Genomic DNA, 18,930 nt, shown 5'->3' with positions numbered 1-18,930 from the left:
GTAAAGAATCTGCATGTCAGTGCAACAGACACAGGAAACATGGGTTCAGTCCCTGGGTCCTGAAGATCCCCTGGAGGAGGAAATGGCAACCTGCTCCAGTATTCTTGCCTGGGAAATCTCATGACAGAGGAGCCTGGCAGGCGATAATCCATGGGGTCTTAAAGGGTTGGACGTGATGGATGGAAAATGCCTGCACACACACATCCTAAGGGAAGAGAGGAGTGGGCACAGCTTGTGTGGACCAGGCACACACATATCTGCTACTTGAATTAGAAATCAAACAAGCAGAGAAACACAGCATATACCATATATCAGGGAGGGTATACCAGTAATCCAAAATCACTGCTGCTGGTGGCAGTAGCCATGAAATTAAAAGACACTTGCTCCTTGGAAGAAAAGCTATGAGAAACCTAGAAAGCCTATTAAAAAGCAGAGACATTACTTTACCAACAAAGGTTCATCTAGTCAAAGCTATGGTCTTACCGATAGTCATGTATGGATGTGAGAGTTGGACGATAAAGAAAGTTGAACGCCGAAGAATTGATGCTTTTGAACTGTGGTGTTGGAGAAGACTCTTGAGAGTCCCTTGGACTGCAAGGAGATCCAACCAGTCAAACTTAAAGGAAATCAGTCCTGAATATTCATTGGAAGAACTGATGGTGAAGCTGAAGCTCTGATACTTTGGCTACCTGATGCAAAGAGCTGACTCATTTGAAAAGACCCTGATGCTGGGGAAGATTGAAGGCAGGAGGAGAAGGGGATGTCAGAGGATGAGATGGTTGGATGGCATCACCGAATCACTGCACATGTGTTTGAACAAACTCTGGGAGATAGTGAAGGACAGGGAAGCCTGGCATGCTGTAGTCCATGAGGTCTGCAAAGAGTCGGACATGACTGAGCAACTGAACTGAACTGAACCAGAGAGGAAATACATAAACAAATGAACTAGTGTCTGAGAAAATAATGCAGGTGAATAACTGACAGAGTCTGAATAATAAGAGGGTGTGGAGGCACAAGACTGCATAATATACAACTTGACAAAGCATTTTGTCTTTTTCACAGAAAAGGGCCTGAGCTAACTATTTTGTGGTTAATAGGGAGCTACTGAAGATCCTGTGCAGGGAGGTGCATGCACTGAACTCTGATTAGGGCAGGATCTCCATGGTCCAAAATGCAAATCAAATCAGAGAATTCCTGAGAAGTCTTTCAGTTTCAGCTTTTGGTTCTTTTAGTTTATATATTTTTCTTTATTCTTTCCAATGTATCTAAGTCTGCTGGGGGCAAGGGCTATTTGAGAAAAAATGACTCTAGTTTAAGTTGTCAGTCTAAATATTTTGCATAGAGCAGGCCAGGATGGGTGGGTGCAGATGGTGTTAAGAAATGAGGCTAATTATGCCCTGATCACAGGAAATAGCCTGGAAGGTTTAGGTTCCCCAAATTCTGTGATATATGCTTCACTTTTTTCACGTATCTCCTTCCCCTACAGATGGGGAATAGACAGAAGAAAAACAAGCCTGCTTAACTGAAGAGCTGATGAGTTAGCATGTGGTTCATTGAGGCCATGATGAACAAATTGATGGTGGGGTCCTTGATTGATCTCTGTGGGCTGTAGTTTCACCTAACAGGTTTTGCTGTTGAGCCAGTTCTGATTGGGGTTCCTGAGAATGAGTGCAGTAATCCACCAGTAATGTCTGTCAAGGTGACAGACAGGGGTGTGGAAGTATATTTGCTAAGTAATTTCTAAGCTCCTGATCAAGAAGCACTCTGAGGCAAGGTAGCGTATATTTGGTATTCTACTTTAATAGTATACCTAAAGATATGGAACTAGCAGAGAGAGAAAAATGAGGTTGTGTGGATGGTTTCCCTAACACAGGCCCCCTCCAGGGAACCAAACCAAAGTCTATGCCCAACCCATAATAACACAATATGACCACACTCAGATAATTGCGTGGCAGATATAGGATTGTGAGTTAATAGATAAAAATGACACAGCACCTTGTATATGAACCCAGAGGGACATAGATAAAACAGTTCTGGGCAGCAAATATGGTTTGCTAAACTATATTTTAAATATTTTATAATCTAATTTTAACCAGCCCTGTGATATATTCAATTTGTTCTGTGTGGCTTTAAATTTGTTTGCATCTGAAACAGGTAAATTTGTTTTACAAAATCTCCGTATAGCTATTGTAAATCCAGGTTCTAATATAAAAAGGCAGCCAGGATGGTTCCTATGTAGTCAAGTTAAATATTTTATTATTATTTTATAATTATAACAAAGGTAGACAGGTAGACACATGGACCTCACTGAGTGTTATAGGAAAACCAGATTCCTGCCCGTCCCCCACTCCCAGTTCATTCTGTAATTCCTGAGGTCACTAGGAAGTTTAGGTCATTAGGAATTTTAAGAATTTGGAAGACAAATTCTTAAAACATCACTTTTGCATGTATTGTTTCTGGAGTTATTTATTTATTCTTCATACGTTATCCTCCTGATAGGTTGTAATTTACGCATCTACCTAAATTGTGTGTTAATACAATCATGCTATCTCTTTTTCTTGGAATTTGATATTGGGTTGGTGATAAGAGGATCAAACCTACAAATAAACTGAATACCTTTGTCCTCTGAGAGACTGCAGGCAGGGGCAGTGGAGAGGAGAGATTCAATGGGAAAACAGACCTAGCAAAATAGATTTTAACATAGAGTAATAGAATAGGCAAATTTGTCAATTAATACTCACTTTTAGTATATTCTTGCCCATGGCAAAATAAGAAAAGGAGAGACAGAGAAAGGGAGTAAATTGGAAATACCAGGTTGAATGAAAGAAACTTGTCAATATTTGACCAATCTTCACATACAAAAAAGACAATTTCATATGGTTCACCCCCACAGAACTTAGTGGCTGCAAAGCGGTTATATTTAGGACACTCATACAGACCCATCAGTTTAAACCAGCACTGAGTCCAAACAATTCACGGCACCAACTTTTCCATAATTTGGTAAAAGACGAATGTACCGAGCAACTTTGAAAGCAGCTCTGACTTCCCAAGGGACATCTTGGTGCCTTGTGACCTCAAGAGAGAAAAACAAAAATCACAGGCAGAGAAGTAGCTGTTTAAACATCCTTTGATTTCCTCTCGTCATTTAGTAAATGCATTAAATTAAGCTGCAGATGTTTCACTGTCAACACAACGCTGTATTATGGTGTGTTATTTTCCTGATAGAAACATTTTATATACTGTAAATAAACACAGTTTTGTTAATTAGTTAATGAATTATTTTTTAATGCTCCATTAGGCTTGAGGAAAAAATAGCAAAAAGCTATTGAAAGTTCTCATTTTTAATAAAGAGACCTTGTAGTAAATATGGAGTGCTTAATATCTGCTGAAATGGTAGCTCTTGCAGGAGTAATTATGGCTCCGGCTCTTTCTTTTAAGTTACTCTGTGTTGCTTAGCGTATCTTAGGCTTGGGGGTTAAGGCTGATTATAAATATCCAGGATTTGGGATAGAATATCCGGACATAACATCTCGTAGGAAGGGAGAGAGAGTAGGAATTTGCTGATTTATTTTGTGCTTTGTTTCTTCCTACAAGAAGGAGGTGCTTTAAGCAAGTAGCAAAGTAATAGAGAACTCTGCATTTAGGACCCAAGTCAACCTGAGAAATGCCAGAACTTTAGCACGGAAACAAACCCGTTAAGGTCTCTTCTCCATCCGTGAGGCATGTCATTTTCCCCAAACAAGGACGGAGGCTCTTTGCTTGTGGAGTCTCACTTCAGCAGTAGATTGGAAAAATGTCCAAACAGGGGACCCGGGTTCTCTCCCGGATGAGTTCATTTCAATAGTCACTGTGTTTCATCGGATGCAGCTGGTTACATTTTTAATAGGCAGATGGCTAATTTTACAGTTCCAAGCCAATCTCTCATTGGACAACATCCAGAAAGCCCGTGGTAGGGTAATGCCCGGCAGAAAGTTCAACAGGACACTTGGGGGGAACATATGCTAATGTCAGCCCTTTTACTTAAAGTCTTTAAAAAGAATATTCAGTGCTAAGCTGAGGGATTTTCACGGACTCAAGCCTAACACCAGATGGGTGGCCAGCTATGAAGTCTTTAGGGCCTAAGCAAATGCTCTTAATCAGGCTTGGATGGTCAGAGAATCAAATAGCATCAAACCAGTAATCACTAAGTGATTTTTTTTTTTAATGACAAAGGTGTCTGCCTTTACAGAAAGGACCCGGCTAACTAAAGCAGTGATTCTCTCTTAACTGAAGCCGTGGAGTCATTCAAGCTCTGTGGTCCTGGTTGCTTTGGCATCCTAGCCTCTGTTTCATGTACCCCTCCCCATGTGACTCTGCTGGAGTTCCTAATGTTCATTTACCTCCCCCAAGGTGAGGGAAGGGAGGTGACAGCTGCCCCTCTCCCCAGGATTGGGAAGAGGTCGGTATCTATAGCCGATCTAAAAGCATCCTTATTTTTAAGATGTTTGGAAGTCTCTCTCTCCAAAGCATGGCTTTTTAGACATCTTAATTAAAAGGGAATTTGGGAATATCTCCTGTTTTACAGTGCATGTAATCAAGCATTTCTTATCCTCCACAGAAGGACTTTGGTTCCGTCTTCACAAAAGGCTTTGAAATGTCCTAAAACAATCCCCTGCAGCTCACTCAGGGTGGGGGTAGGGGTGGGAGGCAAGGAGAAAAAAAAACCCAAAGCAAAAAACAACAAACATTTTCTGGGAGGTGATAAAAGTCTTGCATGGAGAGTATCTTTATTCTATCCCATGTGATGAATTGCCATAGGGTGACTGGAAAACTATTTAAGAACCACAATGGCAAATGCCCTTGTTTAAATGTGGCAAATGTTGTTTACCTCTAAGCGAAATAAAAGATGAAGATCAGAAGAAAGAGGGGATCAAAAGAGTTTTCTCCAAACAGATTTATAAAAGAGTGATTTTTAAATGATTTCAACTCCTACTTTATAAAAATATTTTATGAGGTACTTTTCTGAAAATAACATGCTTCTGAAGACTTTTCCTCCCCAAATCGCTTCCTGAAAATGGTGACATTACTTTTATCCAGCGCAAAGTGGCTACCCGGGACCTTATTTAAAACAATGCAAAGAAATCCAACAAAGCCAGTAACTCTGCACGGGGAAACTAGGCCTTTTTTTTTTTTTTCTTTTTTAGCCAGAAAAATAACCTTCAAATATCAAACTGAATCTATAAATGCTTCTATCAAATTTTTCTTTCAAGAACCTGCAAAGTGGTTCGTTTTGTTTTATAGAACAGGTTTGAAAAGAGTTTTCTTGCAGAGTTTTTGTTTTATAATCAAAATAATTCAAGGGAAGTGACACGACTTTTTCTTTAGAGTTGTTTTTTTTTTTCCCCCTTTGGACAAAGTCTAGTAGAGGGAAGAGAGAGAGGAAAGAAAAAAAAAAAAAATCTAACCAATTCCAAGACTAGCAGACAAAAGTTACACACAATGGGCAAAACCTCAAAGATAGTTATAAATTATTCTGTCACTAAATTAAAGTATTGGTAGAAGAAAAGTCTTAAAATTGTAAAATGAGGACTAGCCAAATATCTTCAAAGATCATGGATTTATGCAAAACTCTCTGGTGTGAATACCCCCAAATACATTTTAGTTTTTAATTTTTTTAATGTAGTTTAAAGAAACTTTGTGCCATTTTAAAAAAAGAAAACTTTGAAAGGAAAAAAGCCAAAAGAAAAGCAGAAATTAGGGCAGTTTTTAAACTACAAGCCAACAGTTTGCTCGACTTTGCTTTATTTATTCGTTCTTAAGGTATTTAAAACTTGAGCATTAAAACTGCAGAATAATTTGCAAATGAATGCAGTTGGAGTTGTGAAAATATAACTCACAGCTGAATGTGGGTTATTCAGACAAATGGCTGCTTTGTTCGAGGAGGGGAAGTAAAGTTCTGTGTTAATTTATTACAAACTGCAGCATTTCATCCCTGATGTCCGGGCAACAATGTTTTTTATTTCAAGTAATTTATAAGCACTTCCCAGAGCACTTAGCAGTGATGTCCTTGGCTATTCTGCTCCCAGAAACGGAGTGTATATGTATTTACTGTGGGAATTTGTTTTTAATAAAACTGTTGTAAGGCATTTTTATTCCTTTGCTTTGTTACATTAAAAACATTCACTGCATAAGTAATGTATTTTATTCCAAGTTGAAAGGCAGCAGATCACAGCCGGCAACTGTACTGGGGGGTAGAGACTACAGATGAGAAGCAATGTTTAAAGCATTTTCCAAGCAGCTGTAGTTGTCTTCTCTGCCTAGGTGTCTTAGGGAAGCAGCTGTTAATCAGGCATCCTGTAAGTGTCCAGTAAGTTCCAGGACGCAAGTACTAAAAGTCACACTCAAGAATTGAATAGAAAAAGGAAGACTAATGTGCGATGAATGTGTGTGTATGTGCGTTACTGCCTCTGTGTAGGAACATACACAGACACATACATAATTATGTATGTGTGTGTGATCAACGTTAGGAATGTTTAAAATTTTTAATTACTTCTCCCTATATCCTAGAATCAATCTACAATACTAGAGACCCCAAAACTGACCTTTTATTTCATTTTTTTTAAGGACAGCCCACAGACCTTCAGGTTCCTATGTACACAGAGATATCTACAATTTAAAAAACAAAAAAAGAATTACTCAGATGCCTTTTGGTAGGTTGAAATTGTGGCAAGGAACCTCAGAACCCTACTTGGTTTCCAATTTTTGGCTTTGGTGAGAGAATTGTAGAGACAGTTAAGTCACACAGTCTTGCCCCCAAGGTTAGAGGAAACTGTTCTGCTAATAACAAGAGTCCTTCTGGAGGTTCTAGCTCTTCAGGGGCCTTTAGCCATCTCATTTTCTCAAGAAGGAAAAAGTGAGTTGATGTCATTGCCCACTATCTGCCTATCTATCTACTTTATCTATCTATTAGTATCTATCTATCTATTAGTATCTATCTACTTTCTATGTATCCAACCATTCATACATGCATGTATGAATGTATGTATCTATGTATATCTATCTATTCATACATCCATCTATGTGTGTATATATCTATCTATCCATCTATCCATTTATCTATCAATCCACATATGTTTGTGAGTATGTATGTATCTACCGGGCTTCCTTGGTGGCTCAGACAGTAAAGAATCTACCAGCAATGCAGGGAGACCTGGATTCGATCCCTGGGTTAGGAAGATCCCCTGGAAGAGGGCATGGCAACCCACTCCAGTACTCTTGCCTGGAGAATCCCCATGAACAGAGGAACACATGGGTTCTCAAAGAATCAGACACAACTGAATGACTAAACTCAGCACATGTATCTATCCATCTACTTATCTATCTGCCTATTTATCTATTATGTATCCATCCATGTATGTATATATGTATGTATCCATCTTTCTACCTATCATGCAATTTTATTGTCCTTGAAACTTCAACTGAAAGAAAATCATTTGTGTTGGTCCTAACCTCTGATGTTATAGGAAGGTGATAGATAATTTCCATGTGTATGTGTTCATGACCTCTGCATTGTTGTATGTTTAACATGTATCACATGATGCCTTTTGTGTGAACCCAGATGATGCAATCTTGGGCTTCAAAGGCAAAGATTCTACAGGACTTGCAGCCTTCCAAGGTACAGGAGCTATATAAATTGTACCCTCATAATTATCTAGACACATTTGAGAAGTTCTTTATAATTTGAAAATTGCTTTGACTTTTAAAAAGAAATTTGATGAGCAATTACTCTATAATAATAGATTTTTAAACTTCTTATAAAAAAATAATAAGAGGAGTATTCAAACAAGACAGAATCTAGCTTCCCCCCCCACCCCCCACTCTGGCCACCAACTTTTCCAGAAATGAGGGGAAAATAAAAATACAGGTTACTTTGTTAATTAGCCATAGAAATCATATCTTTATTTGTAAAGGAGCCATGAAAATAAATAGAGGCTTGAAAGGTCAGGGAATTGAAAGAAACTAGAGAGCAGGTCTAGTAAGAATCAGATCAGTGTGCTGAATGCAAACAATATTTCTTTTCTCATCTAACCACTGTTCCTCATGGAGAATTGACCAATACTTTCTCCTTTTCCTTATATTTCTTTATTAAAAATCAACTTAACTTCTAAAAGATAAGTTTCAATAAGCTTTTCTGACTTTCCTGACTTATATTCATCTTTCCATCTTTTAACTCCTAGGTCAGGAAGGAGGGGTGTGTGTGTGTGTGTGTGTGTGTGCATGCTTATACATATACATGTATATATTTTTTAGGGCACAAAAGTCCCTTGAGATCACAGAGCAATCATCCATCTGGCCCTTGATTGTCTGACTTGGAAAGTGAGCAGTTGGATGGGGGAGGAGGGACAAATGGGCACCTGAAGTTCCTGCAGAACGTGGAGGTGGAACAGTGCTTGGCCCAGTAGGCTGGGTGCAGACCATTATGTCCTCAAGCTCTTGTGATGTCTGGCCCCAAACTCTTCCCTCTGGAGTTCCTAACACCTTGGGTCCTTCAGGAATTAAAAAGGGAGTCATCTGTTCTTTTCCTTAGGGAAGAAATTGACTTCAGAGCTGATCATAAGAAAATAATGCTCATGATTTTTTAAAGAAAGAAAGAAAACAGAAAAAAGGTAACAATGCATCAATTTGTGATGTGGCAGTGACAGCTGAGAGTATGTAACTGACATTGGAAATAATTATCTATCAATCAAATGATCCTCAATTTAAAATTTGTCCAAACAAATATTTTCCACATATGATGAATCTCAGTGCTTCGAAAAGGAATATTAATCTTCTAAATGAACAGATCTCAAGTATTACTTGATCTATGCTGAGATGATTTTTTTTAACCCCATTTTAAACATGCCCTTAGCAAACTATAATGGTTAATCAATACACCAGAGATACCTTGAGCAGGAAACAACCTTACTTTGTCCCAAGATGTTGAAGTCCAGAGTGGGTAAGAGACCAGCACAGGCCTCCCAACTGAGCCATGTGGGAGCTCCATTCTGCCCACTAAATTCTCTCAGTTGGAAGAAATAAAGCAATGACATCAAAGGGACTTTCCCACTGAACACAGCAATCCTGCCTCTTGAGATATGGGTCCTCTGCCAGCTGGTGTAGACTCTTGTTGTGTAGACTGGCAGGCTCTAGAGACCCATCACCTTTGCTCCCAGCCCCAGACGTGCAGTTGTGCAAACTTGGGCTGATTTCACCAACTTTGTTGTGCCTCTATTCCTCATTTGTAACATTGAAATAATAATCATAGACCCATGTCATAGAACATTGTGAGGACTAAATACATTATATGATATTTTTCTGTGTCAATAAATCTTGGTACATGGGAAATGCTGTAGTATTATGAATGGCTTTATTTCAAGGTGGAGTCCAAGTTCATATACATCTATTGAATCAAGTAACACCTAGACTGCACCTTGACTTGTAGAGTTACCCGGTAGTTGGATAATTTCTCGGCCCACGTTTTCTTTTTTCTAATGTGTTTGTATCACCAAACAAAGAAACCAAATTCTTTCTTCTCTCCTGCACCATATTTGAGTCTCTTGCACCCTTGCTTTTTTCTGTGTCTCCTTCCTGAGCCCGTCTCTGTCTCCTTAACTTATCTTTAGACATCCTCATTACAGCTCTATCTGCCTTATTTGTATCCCTTTATTATCATATGTTTTACATGTCCCTCCCTTAACCAGTCTTAGCAAGGAGACTGCACTGTACTAGGAAGGTCACTAGGGCAGAAGGTGGGAGATACTGAAGTGGGTGCAGGGAAGTGTTTGGTCTTCTCCAAGTCATTCTGTAGGCAATAGAGACCTTCAAGGTACAGAGCCCTAAAGCTGGCCCTGATAGCTTCTCAACAAGTTCATCAAGCTCAACATTGTCCAAAAGGATGGAAGAAAATAATTCACTTAAGCAAGTGATGATTCTGTATGTTCATCAAACTTGGGGGTAGCAGGGGGTGGATTGGAGGGAACACACAGATCAGGATCGGATCCTTGGGTTCCCGAGAATCTGAAATTAACTGTTTTGGGGGTCTCTTCTCTTAGTTTCTCAGTTTTTGTTATACTTTTTTCTACCATTATCTATGTTTGTCAAATGCATTCACATTCCAGTGAAAAGTGATAACCTAGTTTAATGCGATATCTCTCTGAGGGATTTGGGTCATAACGAGGTGCAAAAGATGGCCTCTAGGTTACAGGACAGGGTGATAAATTGGCAGAACATGGGTCACGGCTGACCCTTACATGTCTTTGGTTCTGTACACAGGGTAACAGCAAAAAATAAACCACTGTTAAAATTTAGCAGAATTCCCATAAATATCTGGAAGTCTGGCCTCCCTTGAAGAATCTAGTTCTGTCTTCCTTCATTTCTCTCTCACTGGATGTCTGTGAACTCAAGAGGGTCATAGAGCTTAACAAAGGTTGATTCTCAAATGTTCATTCTCAAATATCTAAGGGTTCATTCTCAAATATCTAAGCCCAAAGTATTGGGTTGGCTAAAAAGTTCGTTGAGGTTTTTCCATACAATCTTAATCTTAAGATCAATATCTAAGCACCTCTACCATTCTAGACAACTGAGGTTTTCTAAAATCAGCCAGGTTGCGCCCCCCCGCACCGCCTCCAAAAGGCCCATAGGATATGGCTTAAATATACTTGAACTTCTTATTTTCTATTTTTATGTTTATTATTAAAAGTATATTTGTGTATCTTGTTTAAGGAACACATGTAGAAGCTAATATACCTATTTTGGGATACATGTTTGAATATTTTTGAGTGATGGTATACAGCATCAATCATGGGGACCTTGTTGCTACACTATGGTGTACTTTGGAACAGTTGTTCAAAGGCAAATGCATGTGAAACCCATGTTAATTCATGAATAACAAGTGAGCCAGATGGAGCTGCACCAAAAATGCCAGGAGATAGATAGCTTGAGGAAACCGAGACAAGCACCAAGAATGGGAGAGCAAGATGAAAGTAAGGGAAAAAAACAGGAGTACTGATAAATATGAGCATAAAACCCTCCACCACTCTATAACTAATACCCTGAGCTATGGCAAAAGTACCACATAATACTGGGGGGAATAGTAAACTCCCTCTTTTTAACACATTCAGAATTCCTGATGCATCATTATGGGGCTGGGATGGAGCTTAGATGACATCCATTTCAATAGGTCATTTTGTGTGGTTAGAAAATCAGTCCTTGAGAGTTTAAACAACTTCCCCAGCGTCATCAGCAAGACTTCTTTGCTGCTCAGCATGACCATTTCTAGGAAGTGACCAGTTATTACTGCACCAAGAAAAGAGGGTACCATTCTTGAAGACCCCCAATAAGAAAGATATCCTTTGTTAGAACTCCCTTCTCACCATTTCTATGAAAATAAAACTAGATTCCTTGCTCTTCTGCATTGTGAATCCAGGCCATTTCCTTTCTAGTCTGTTGTTTTCAGGAAAGAAATGTTGAACCAGGTGAAATTCAAGGAAGGGATGGGGCACAGTGGACAAGGACTTTGGGGTCAGATGAACTTGGGGTTAAATTCCAGGTCGGTCTTTTACTCAGGGTGTGGATTTAGCTTAAGAAGTCAATCAATATTCCCATCTGTGAAATGGAGATAATTGTCGTATTTACCTCCTCAGACTCTTGGCAAGATAAAATGAGGGACTATAGCTCAAGTGCAAAGCACAGTGTCTAGCGTGTAAAATGGGATCAATAAATGGTAGATATCGTAATAAGGAAGAGTCAGTTTTGACTCTTCCATGCTGGATTTGTGTCTTTGGCCACTTTTGTTATTATAATCACACATAATGGCCTGCCTCAGAGAATCCTGCCCCTCTGCCTGTTAAGCTAAAGTGCCTTTGTTCAGAACCCTGTCCACCTATAGAAAGAAAGAAGGAAGAAATTAACACATACCCCTGCCTGAGGCTTGTCCTTCTAGGAGATACTTGCAAGATTAAATGACCTTTTTACTTTGTTTCCTCACCTCCCCACCCCCCCACTGTCTCCTATCCATAAAAGACCCTGGCATCCAGACTCTGGCCCCCACAGTATTTTGAGATGTTACTCTGCCATCTTCTCCATAAGCTGACATTCCGAATAAAGTCATATTCCTTGTCTCAACACCTCATCTCTTGGATTTATCGGCCTCTCCTGCAGCAAACAGAGTGAGCTTGGGTTCAGTAACAATATCACGAAATGCAAACCGATTTCATAATGTCAGCTCTCCACTATTTGTGGATAACTTTTGAGAATCGGTGGGGGTGGTGGAGGCTTCATCCAGAACATCTTAGGTTTTCAACATGATAAAGTCACTCTCCTTTGTTTGCCTCTAGCAACGATTTCCTTAAGCACCCCCCAGCCCCATCTTTTACACGTGTGAAAGGATAGTTTGACGAAACTGGTAGTTGCGTCCCAGGAAGAGAGTCCCATCCCCACAAACAAGACTAATGACTGAGGATTAATCAAGCAGGCCGGCTGCTCATGAGCGGGCTGAAGCAAAGTAGAAAGTCTCTAGACCCTAAATTATCTGTAAATTTCATCAGGAAAGAAGTCACGCTTTCTTGTGGGAAGAGAAACTGGATGGTCTATGGGACATAGCACACTCTTGGCTCTGCCATGTGTCACTAGTCTTGGGATTATAAGAAATTTGGGGGGAGGTGGAGCAAGGAATTTACTTGAATTTTGGTCTAGAAAGATCTCTTGCCTACACTTTTTTCTGTCCTGTTTTTTCCAAAATTCTTCTTTCCTCTGCCACTCCAGGCCATTTGCTAGGACAGACCAACGGCTCCAGAGTGATCTTGAACCCTTCCCCCCAAAAAAGGATGGGCAGGAGCACCACTTCTGAGACATCAGCCCTCCCTGTGCTCTTGGAAGCTTCCTTTCTCCACGGCTCTTTTCTTTGGGTGCCATCATCTGCCAGCAGGGGACAGACCGGAAGCACCACCTTCCAAGAAAGGTAGCATCCGCCACACTTCAGCTCCAATGAGGAGACTCCAACACAGCTTTCTCTGCCCTGGTACGAGTCATCCCTGGAGTTTATCTTACCCCCCGAGTCTGGCTTCCTGGGTACTTGTTCTGTGTGAAGGCATGAACCGAAAGGCCAGTCAATGATGAGGAAGATCTGGTCGCGGAGGGCACTTTTCCTTCTGGATCACAAGCTCCTGCAGGGAAGGGGTTAGTATCAGATGTCTGACAGGGATGGGCACTCCCAGCTCCGAAAGTCAATGCTGGACCTGACGGACCCCTCCAATCTGGTGCTTTCCCAGATGCTGGGTTTCCTTCCTGATGTAGTTCCGAGAAGGGTGCCGGCTCTTTTTCCTGAGCGTAACTCCCTTTATCAGTCTGGAATAAGAACTTCTAAAACCCCATTAACTAGTAATCACTCAGGGCCAGTGAGGGCGCCTCCACTACCCCAGGAATATCCAATTAGCAAATCATGATCCGGCCCTCCAGTGAAAGAAGTCAGCCCCATTATCTGTGATGTCCCCAATTAGAGTGTTTATTCATGAAAGACTGCACTGAGCTGGCCGGCCAGCCGCGAAGCTCCTTCCTTCCCAAAGCCCGGGCCAGATTAAGGACCCCTTCCCATCCCCTCCCCCACTCTTCTCTGGCCCCAGCAGCTCACCCCTCTCTCCCAACTCGGGGCCTCCCCCACCGTCTGCCCGAATCACGAGGACTTCTGCTAGCAGCAGGACAGAAGAGTCAAATTCTTCAGGTTTGGTCATGCCTGACTTGAGTTCCATGTTTTTGTGTTCCTTTCGGGGGGTTGGAAAAAAATAAATGAACTGAGCCCGGAGCATGGCTGTGATTTACTTAGTATTTATCAATCTCACTTTAGCAGTAAATTTGGCATTTATCAGACACTGAGAATGCCCCAGGTGCTGAGGTCTCACTCCGGCCCCTTCCTGCTGGATCTCCTCACTGGCCATCAGTTATGTTTTAACTGCATAAAAACATGGAACAAAAATTCATCTAAAATGGTCCTCAGTGACTCCGAGGTTCAGCACCCCTTCCTAGTCCATTTTACAAACGAGGAAACATAATAGTATTAGGTTTCTGTTGTTTCACAAAGCTCTCCATTTTTACATAGCCAAGAATATAATCCCAGTTTAAAAATGCCCAAGTAAACATAGTGATCATGAAATTAAAAAAAAAAAAATCTCAAACACTATTGGTTAGAAAGGTGATCTTAGCAAAGTCTCCTCATTCTGGAAAAACTGAATAAAGGAAAAAATATGCAGAGGCATGAATAAGAACAGCCATGACTACAGACTGCTTGCTGGTCAGATCATATCTCAACTCTGAAAGCATTTTGAGGCAGGCCATTTTAGCATCTGACACAGTATGAATTTCCTTCCAACATCAGGCCTCAGAAGTAGAATCTTTTCCCCACTAGAAGGGACATTGTCTTCCTAATTCTTTCTCCTGCTCAGACAAGTTTTGCTTGGGGATATTAGGGAGCATTGCTCCCAACCAAAACTTGTGTCAGGCTGCTGTGAAAACACAATCTGTCTGTTTATATTTCTAGAGCCAAACACGGTGTTTTCTCTAATTCTGATTAGCATCTACTTGGCCCCTTCCTCGAAGTATCCTCTGTGGAAATGTTCCAGATAGAAATCTGGGAGCTGCTATTTAGCTGTGGCCTCTACCAGCTCCAGAGATGATTGTCAAATTTTCAGGGGTTTTGCAAGCTGGTTTTTAAACACAACTGTGATTAACATTTAAATTATATAAACTTACAACTCAATGAATCATATTAAAAATGAAGGTGTGTGAGTGCTCATTCGTGTCCGACTCTTTGTGACTCCATGGACTGTAGCCTGCCAGACTCCTCTGTCACTGGGGTTTTGCTGGCAAAAATACTGGAGTGGGTTGCCATTTCCTCCTCCAGGGAATCTTCCCAACTCAGGGATTGAACCTGCATCTCCTGTGTCTCCTGAATTGCGGGCCGATTCTTGACTGCTGAGCCACGGGTAAGCCTAAAAACAAAGGTAATACTACTCAAAACTTATCTTAATATCTTACTGCTTTTGACTACTGTGATACAAAGATGTTAAAGTTGTTTACATCTGTTATCTGCATGGAGGAAATGCTATGGACTGATGTGCCATCCAGCATCTCTGCCCAACTCCTCCTTTTTCAGTCAACCATTGGGGGGAATATCTTCACCATGGAAATCTGAAATGCAGCAAGTCAGAATCCTCCCTACCCAACCCCCAAAGCCAGTTGTTAAACATTTACCAGCAGGTCACTGGATACAATACCATCTGTCTAGTTGAGTCTGCAAACTTCAGGAAAATCCCAAGTGTGAAGTTCACATAGTAACCCTTCCCTTACTTGTCTCTGCTGGGCAAATATCTGGTCTTTATAAATGAATTTTATATTCAGCTGAAGTTAATCCATTCAGTATCAGGTCTTTTTTTCTTGTATTTTTGCCTATTTTTAGTGGACATCTTTCTAGTTTACATCACATATAATCTGCTGTCTTTTAAATAGAAATTCTGCCAATATCTCAGTATTTCCTTGAGATTGGAGTGTGAGTGCAACCATCACTTCTTGTTGTATTGTAATGATAGTGTTACAGGACATAAAGGTATATATTCATTTCCCCATCACTAAATGACCTAGACAGCTATGAGATTTTTGTTGTTCTTTCTGCTTTGATTGATCTTCTGGATGAGTGAAAAGATGTCAGCTGTCACTCATGTTTTTAATTACACAAATAGTACCGTACTTGAATATATATTCATAGTAAATCATTCAAACAATACATTGATTTAAAAAGTTCCCCTCAAACCATTTTCTATTCAGGTTCAAAAATAACCTCTGTTATATTTTGATATATTTCCTCCATGATATTTAGTGTATATCTACACATATATACATGTTATTCTACATAATAAAGTAATATATTATACATACATGAGTTTTACAAGTGACCTTGTAAAATCACAATCACAAATTATTCAGCAGTAAGATTTTATTTTTTTTTAAATTATGTTGAAATAGAGTTGATTTGCCATATTGAATTTCAGGTATACAGCAAAGTGATTCATATATATATATATATATATATACATATATTCTTTTTTAGATTCTTTTCATTATAAGTTATTGCAAGATATTGAATATAGCTCTCTGTGCTATACAGTAAAATCTTGTTGGTTATCTACTTCATATATGGAAGTGTGTATATTTTAATTTCAACCTCCTAATTTATCCCTCTCCCATCTTTCCCCTTTGGTAACTATGAATTTTTTTTTTACTTATATCTTAGATTTTTTCCAAGTTAGTGTTTAGGGATCTTTATCATTCTTTATATCTGCAGGATCTCACAGCCTTTCCCTAGTGATAGACATTTATGCTGTTTCCATGATTTTTGTTTGTTACAAATTTGTAAAATTTGTAAAATCCTTTACAAATGAAAAAATATTTAATACCTTGCTCACATATCTTTGTGCACATGCCCAGGTATTTAATTAAGATAACTTTCAAGAAGTAGAACTTCTAAGTCATGGAACATTTATCATGTCTTGCGCCTTTCCTTTCTCCTCTTAATTTCCTATATCAATGAATGTTATTAATATTGTGCCTATGAGTAAGTACACTTTGGATAAAATTCTGATATGAATAAGTAATTGTTTTCAATAATCAGGCATAAAGACTTTAATGGATATCTGAGGCTACTCGATGGCTGTCCTCTGGATAAGTGAGCTGATATAGAAGACTTTTGTTTGAAGAGGGTTAATGAGGTAGGCACTCAGTGCTTGTCTTCATCCTCAGGATCTTACTCTTCTAGCACATTCCAGCTGTCTTCCAAGTGTTCTCTGTTTCTCTAGGCTTTCTCTGTTTTTTAGAAAGTCATTTTGCCTGGGAGATAGGCCCAAAGTGCTGGGAAATTTATAGCTCCCAGAAGCAACTCTCAGTGACTGAAGGTGGTGTATAAATACCCCAGCTCCCTCACAGTTACAGTGGGATCATTGAGGCCCGAGTTTCCTCATGGATTAAGCTGCAGTGGCTACAATGGTAGCCAGCTCTTTGAGACACACCCTGTTGGCCACCTTTCCTTCCCTAGCTGACTTCTGCACTTCTCTACCAAGATTTGTTGTACTTCCCAAATAAATGGTCACGTTTAATCTCTGGATTCTTTCTGGGGGGAAATTGAACTAAGATAGTTTGTCTTTTCAGTATGATGGTCATGGCAACTTCAGCCCCAGAAATGAGATATTGTTAAGCTGATACTTCATCTCACTTGTTGCAAGGGCTAAGTACCTTCTTTATAAATTATCAAGTTATTACCTCTGGCTGCTCTTGTATAGAACTTTGGGACCTGTGACTTGACTGGCAGGATGTGCTGACTGGGATAAAAATGTGTTGCATTTAATAAACATTCTCCTATGGTGAAAATACAATAGCTTCACACTAGTTTTCTGCTCAACACACTTGATACAGAAAGTCCACATTTGGTTGAGAGCTTTGGGCCAACAGTTGGATTCTGAGGGACTTGGGTGACACTGAATCATGCTGCATAAGATCATGAAGCCTTGGGGTTTCATTGGCCAGGAAGTCAAAGTCCAGGCAGCATGGCTTCCTCATAAGGCAATGTTCCCCCAACCGAGGCAGAGGCCTGGCACGGAGAAGCCCATCACATCATCCCTTGGCCAAGGTCAAAATGCCCCAGGGCTGTTCACTGCATGTTTAAGGGAGGGCTTGGGAGTTGTTTCAGAATCATCAGAGAAGCTTGTAGCTTCTTGGAGTCAATACAGCCTTTGGTTGAATCTGTTCCTTTTCCATCCTGGAGCTGGGGCCAGCTGGTAGTGACTATCAACTTCTCTGTCATCAAACCTGGAATTCTTTTTCTCATGAGCATCCACAATACTTAGCATTCCCTGAGAAATGGACCCCAGCTTAATAATAACAGTAATAGCAACACTTAAAACAGTGCCAGGAATCACACTTGGTGATTCACAGACATTATCCCATTGAGTTGTTAGAATAGCACTGAGCTTAGACAGATAAGATGATGATATCCCCACTCAGATGAGAAAAGTGAGGTACAGGGAGCTTTAGTAACTGACCCAAGGCCACCCAACTAGTAAGTGTCCCAGGATGACTAATTTCTGAGCTTAACTCTTACCCTCTCTAAGTGCATGACTCTGGGGATCAGACCATCCTTGTCATAATGGCTTATTTAGCTATGTGACCTTGAGCAAATCATTTCAAGCCTCTGAACTTGAATTTCTGTAATGAGGGTGATGATACTTACCTTAGCGGCATTGCAAGAATTGCAGGAGTAGTAAATATACTGACACTGCAGGCTGCAGAGGGAAAATCCTATAAGATATGGTGATTACTAGTATTATTTGTTGTTGTTTCACCCTCCACCTGCACACATGCACTTTATATGCAATTTGCACCATATTGCTTGTTCCTTCATAAACCCTCTGGGCTGCTCCTTAGTCTTCTATCTGCCTGCAACGCCGTTTACTTTCTTTTCCCTCTGGTCATCTCCTGCCAGTGCTTTGAGGCCCAGCATAAGCATTACTCTCTCTGAGAAAACTTTGCAAATTCCTTTTGAGTCCTTTCTTCATCAATGATTCCACCCAGCAGGGGAGTAGCTGGCTGGTTAATAGTTTAAGTTCTGCAGACAGACTGTCCAGCCTCAAGGAGTGACTCCATTTCTTTACAAGTAAGTGATGTGGAACAAGTTCCTTTATATGTAAAAAACTAGAGAAGTTATAGTGTCTCTCATAAGATCATTGTGAGATTTCAATGAGAGTAAGTATGTAAAAGGCTTAGCATGGACTGAGAGCATAATAAACTCTCAGCAAATCTTATTTATGTTGTTTTAGTATTGCAAACATGTCTGCTATATCACTTAACGCTTGGTGTGATGATGATGATGGTGAT

General features: G+C 40.1%; 1 long non-coding RNA gene across 1 annotated transcript in view; it reads left to right on the top strand.

The window, feature by feature from the left end:
* The window catches only part of LOC145512206 (uncharacterized), a 79,297-nt gene extending 65,481 nt beyond the window's left edge, over positions 1–13,816 (top strand). Inside the window, exons 5-6 of the long non-coding RNA XR_014058392.1 lie at positions 12,781–13,036; positions 13,641–13,816. This is a non-coding gene — a long non-coding RNA (uncharacterized LOC145512206). The remainder of the gene's footprint in view (positions 1–12,780; positions 13,037–13,640) is intronic.
* Positions 13,817–18,930: the final 5,114 nt, after the last annotated feature.

The sequence above is a fragment of the Giraffa tippelskirchi genome, chromosome 7 (assembly GCF_054371585.1).
Source record: "Giraffa tippelskirchi isolate mGirTip1 chromosome 7, T2T-mGirTip1v1.2.pri, whole genome shotgun sequence".
NCBI classification, from domain to species: Eukaryota; Metazoa; Chordata; class Mammalia; order Artiodactyla; family Giraffidae; genus Giraffa; species Giraffa tippelskirchi.
Note: the sequence above shows the minus strand (reverse complement) of the source record. Positions and strands in the feature narration are given on the sequence as shown.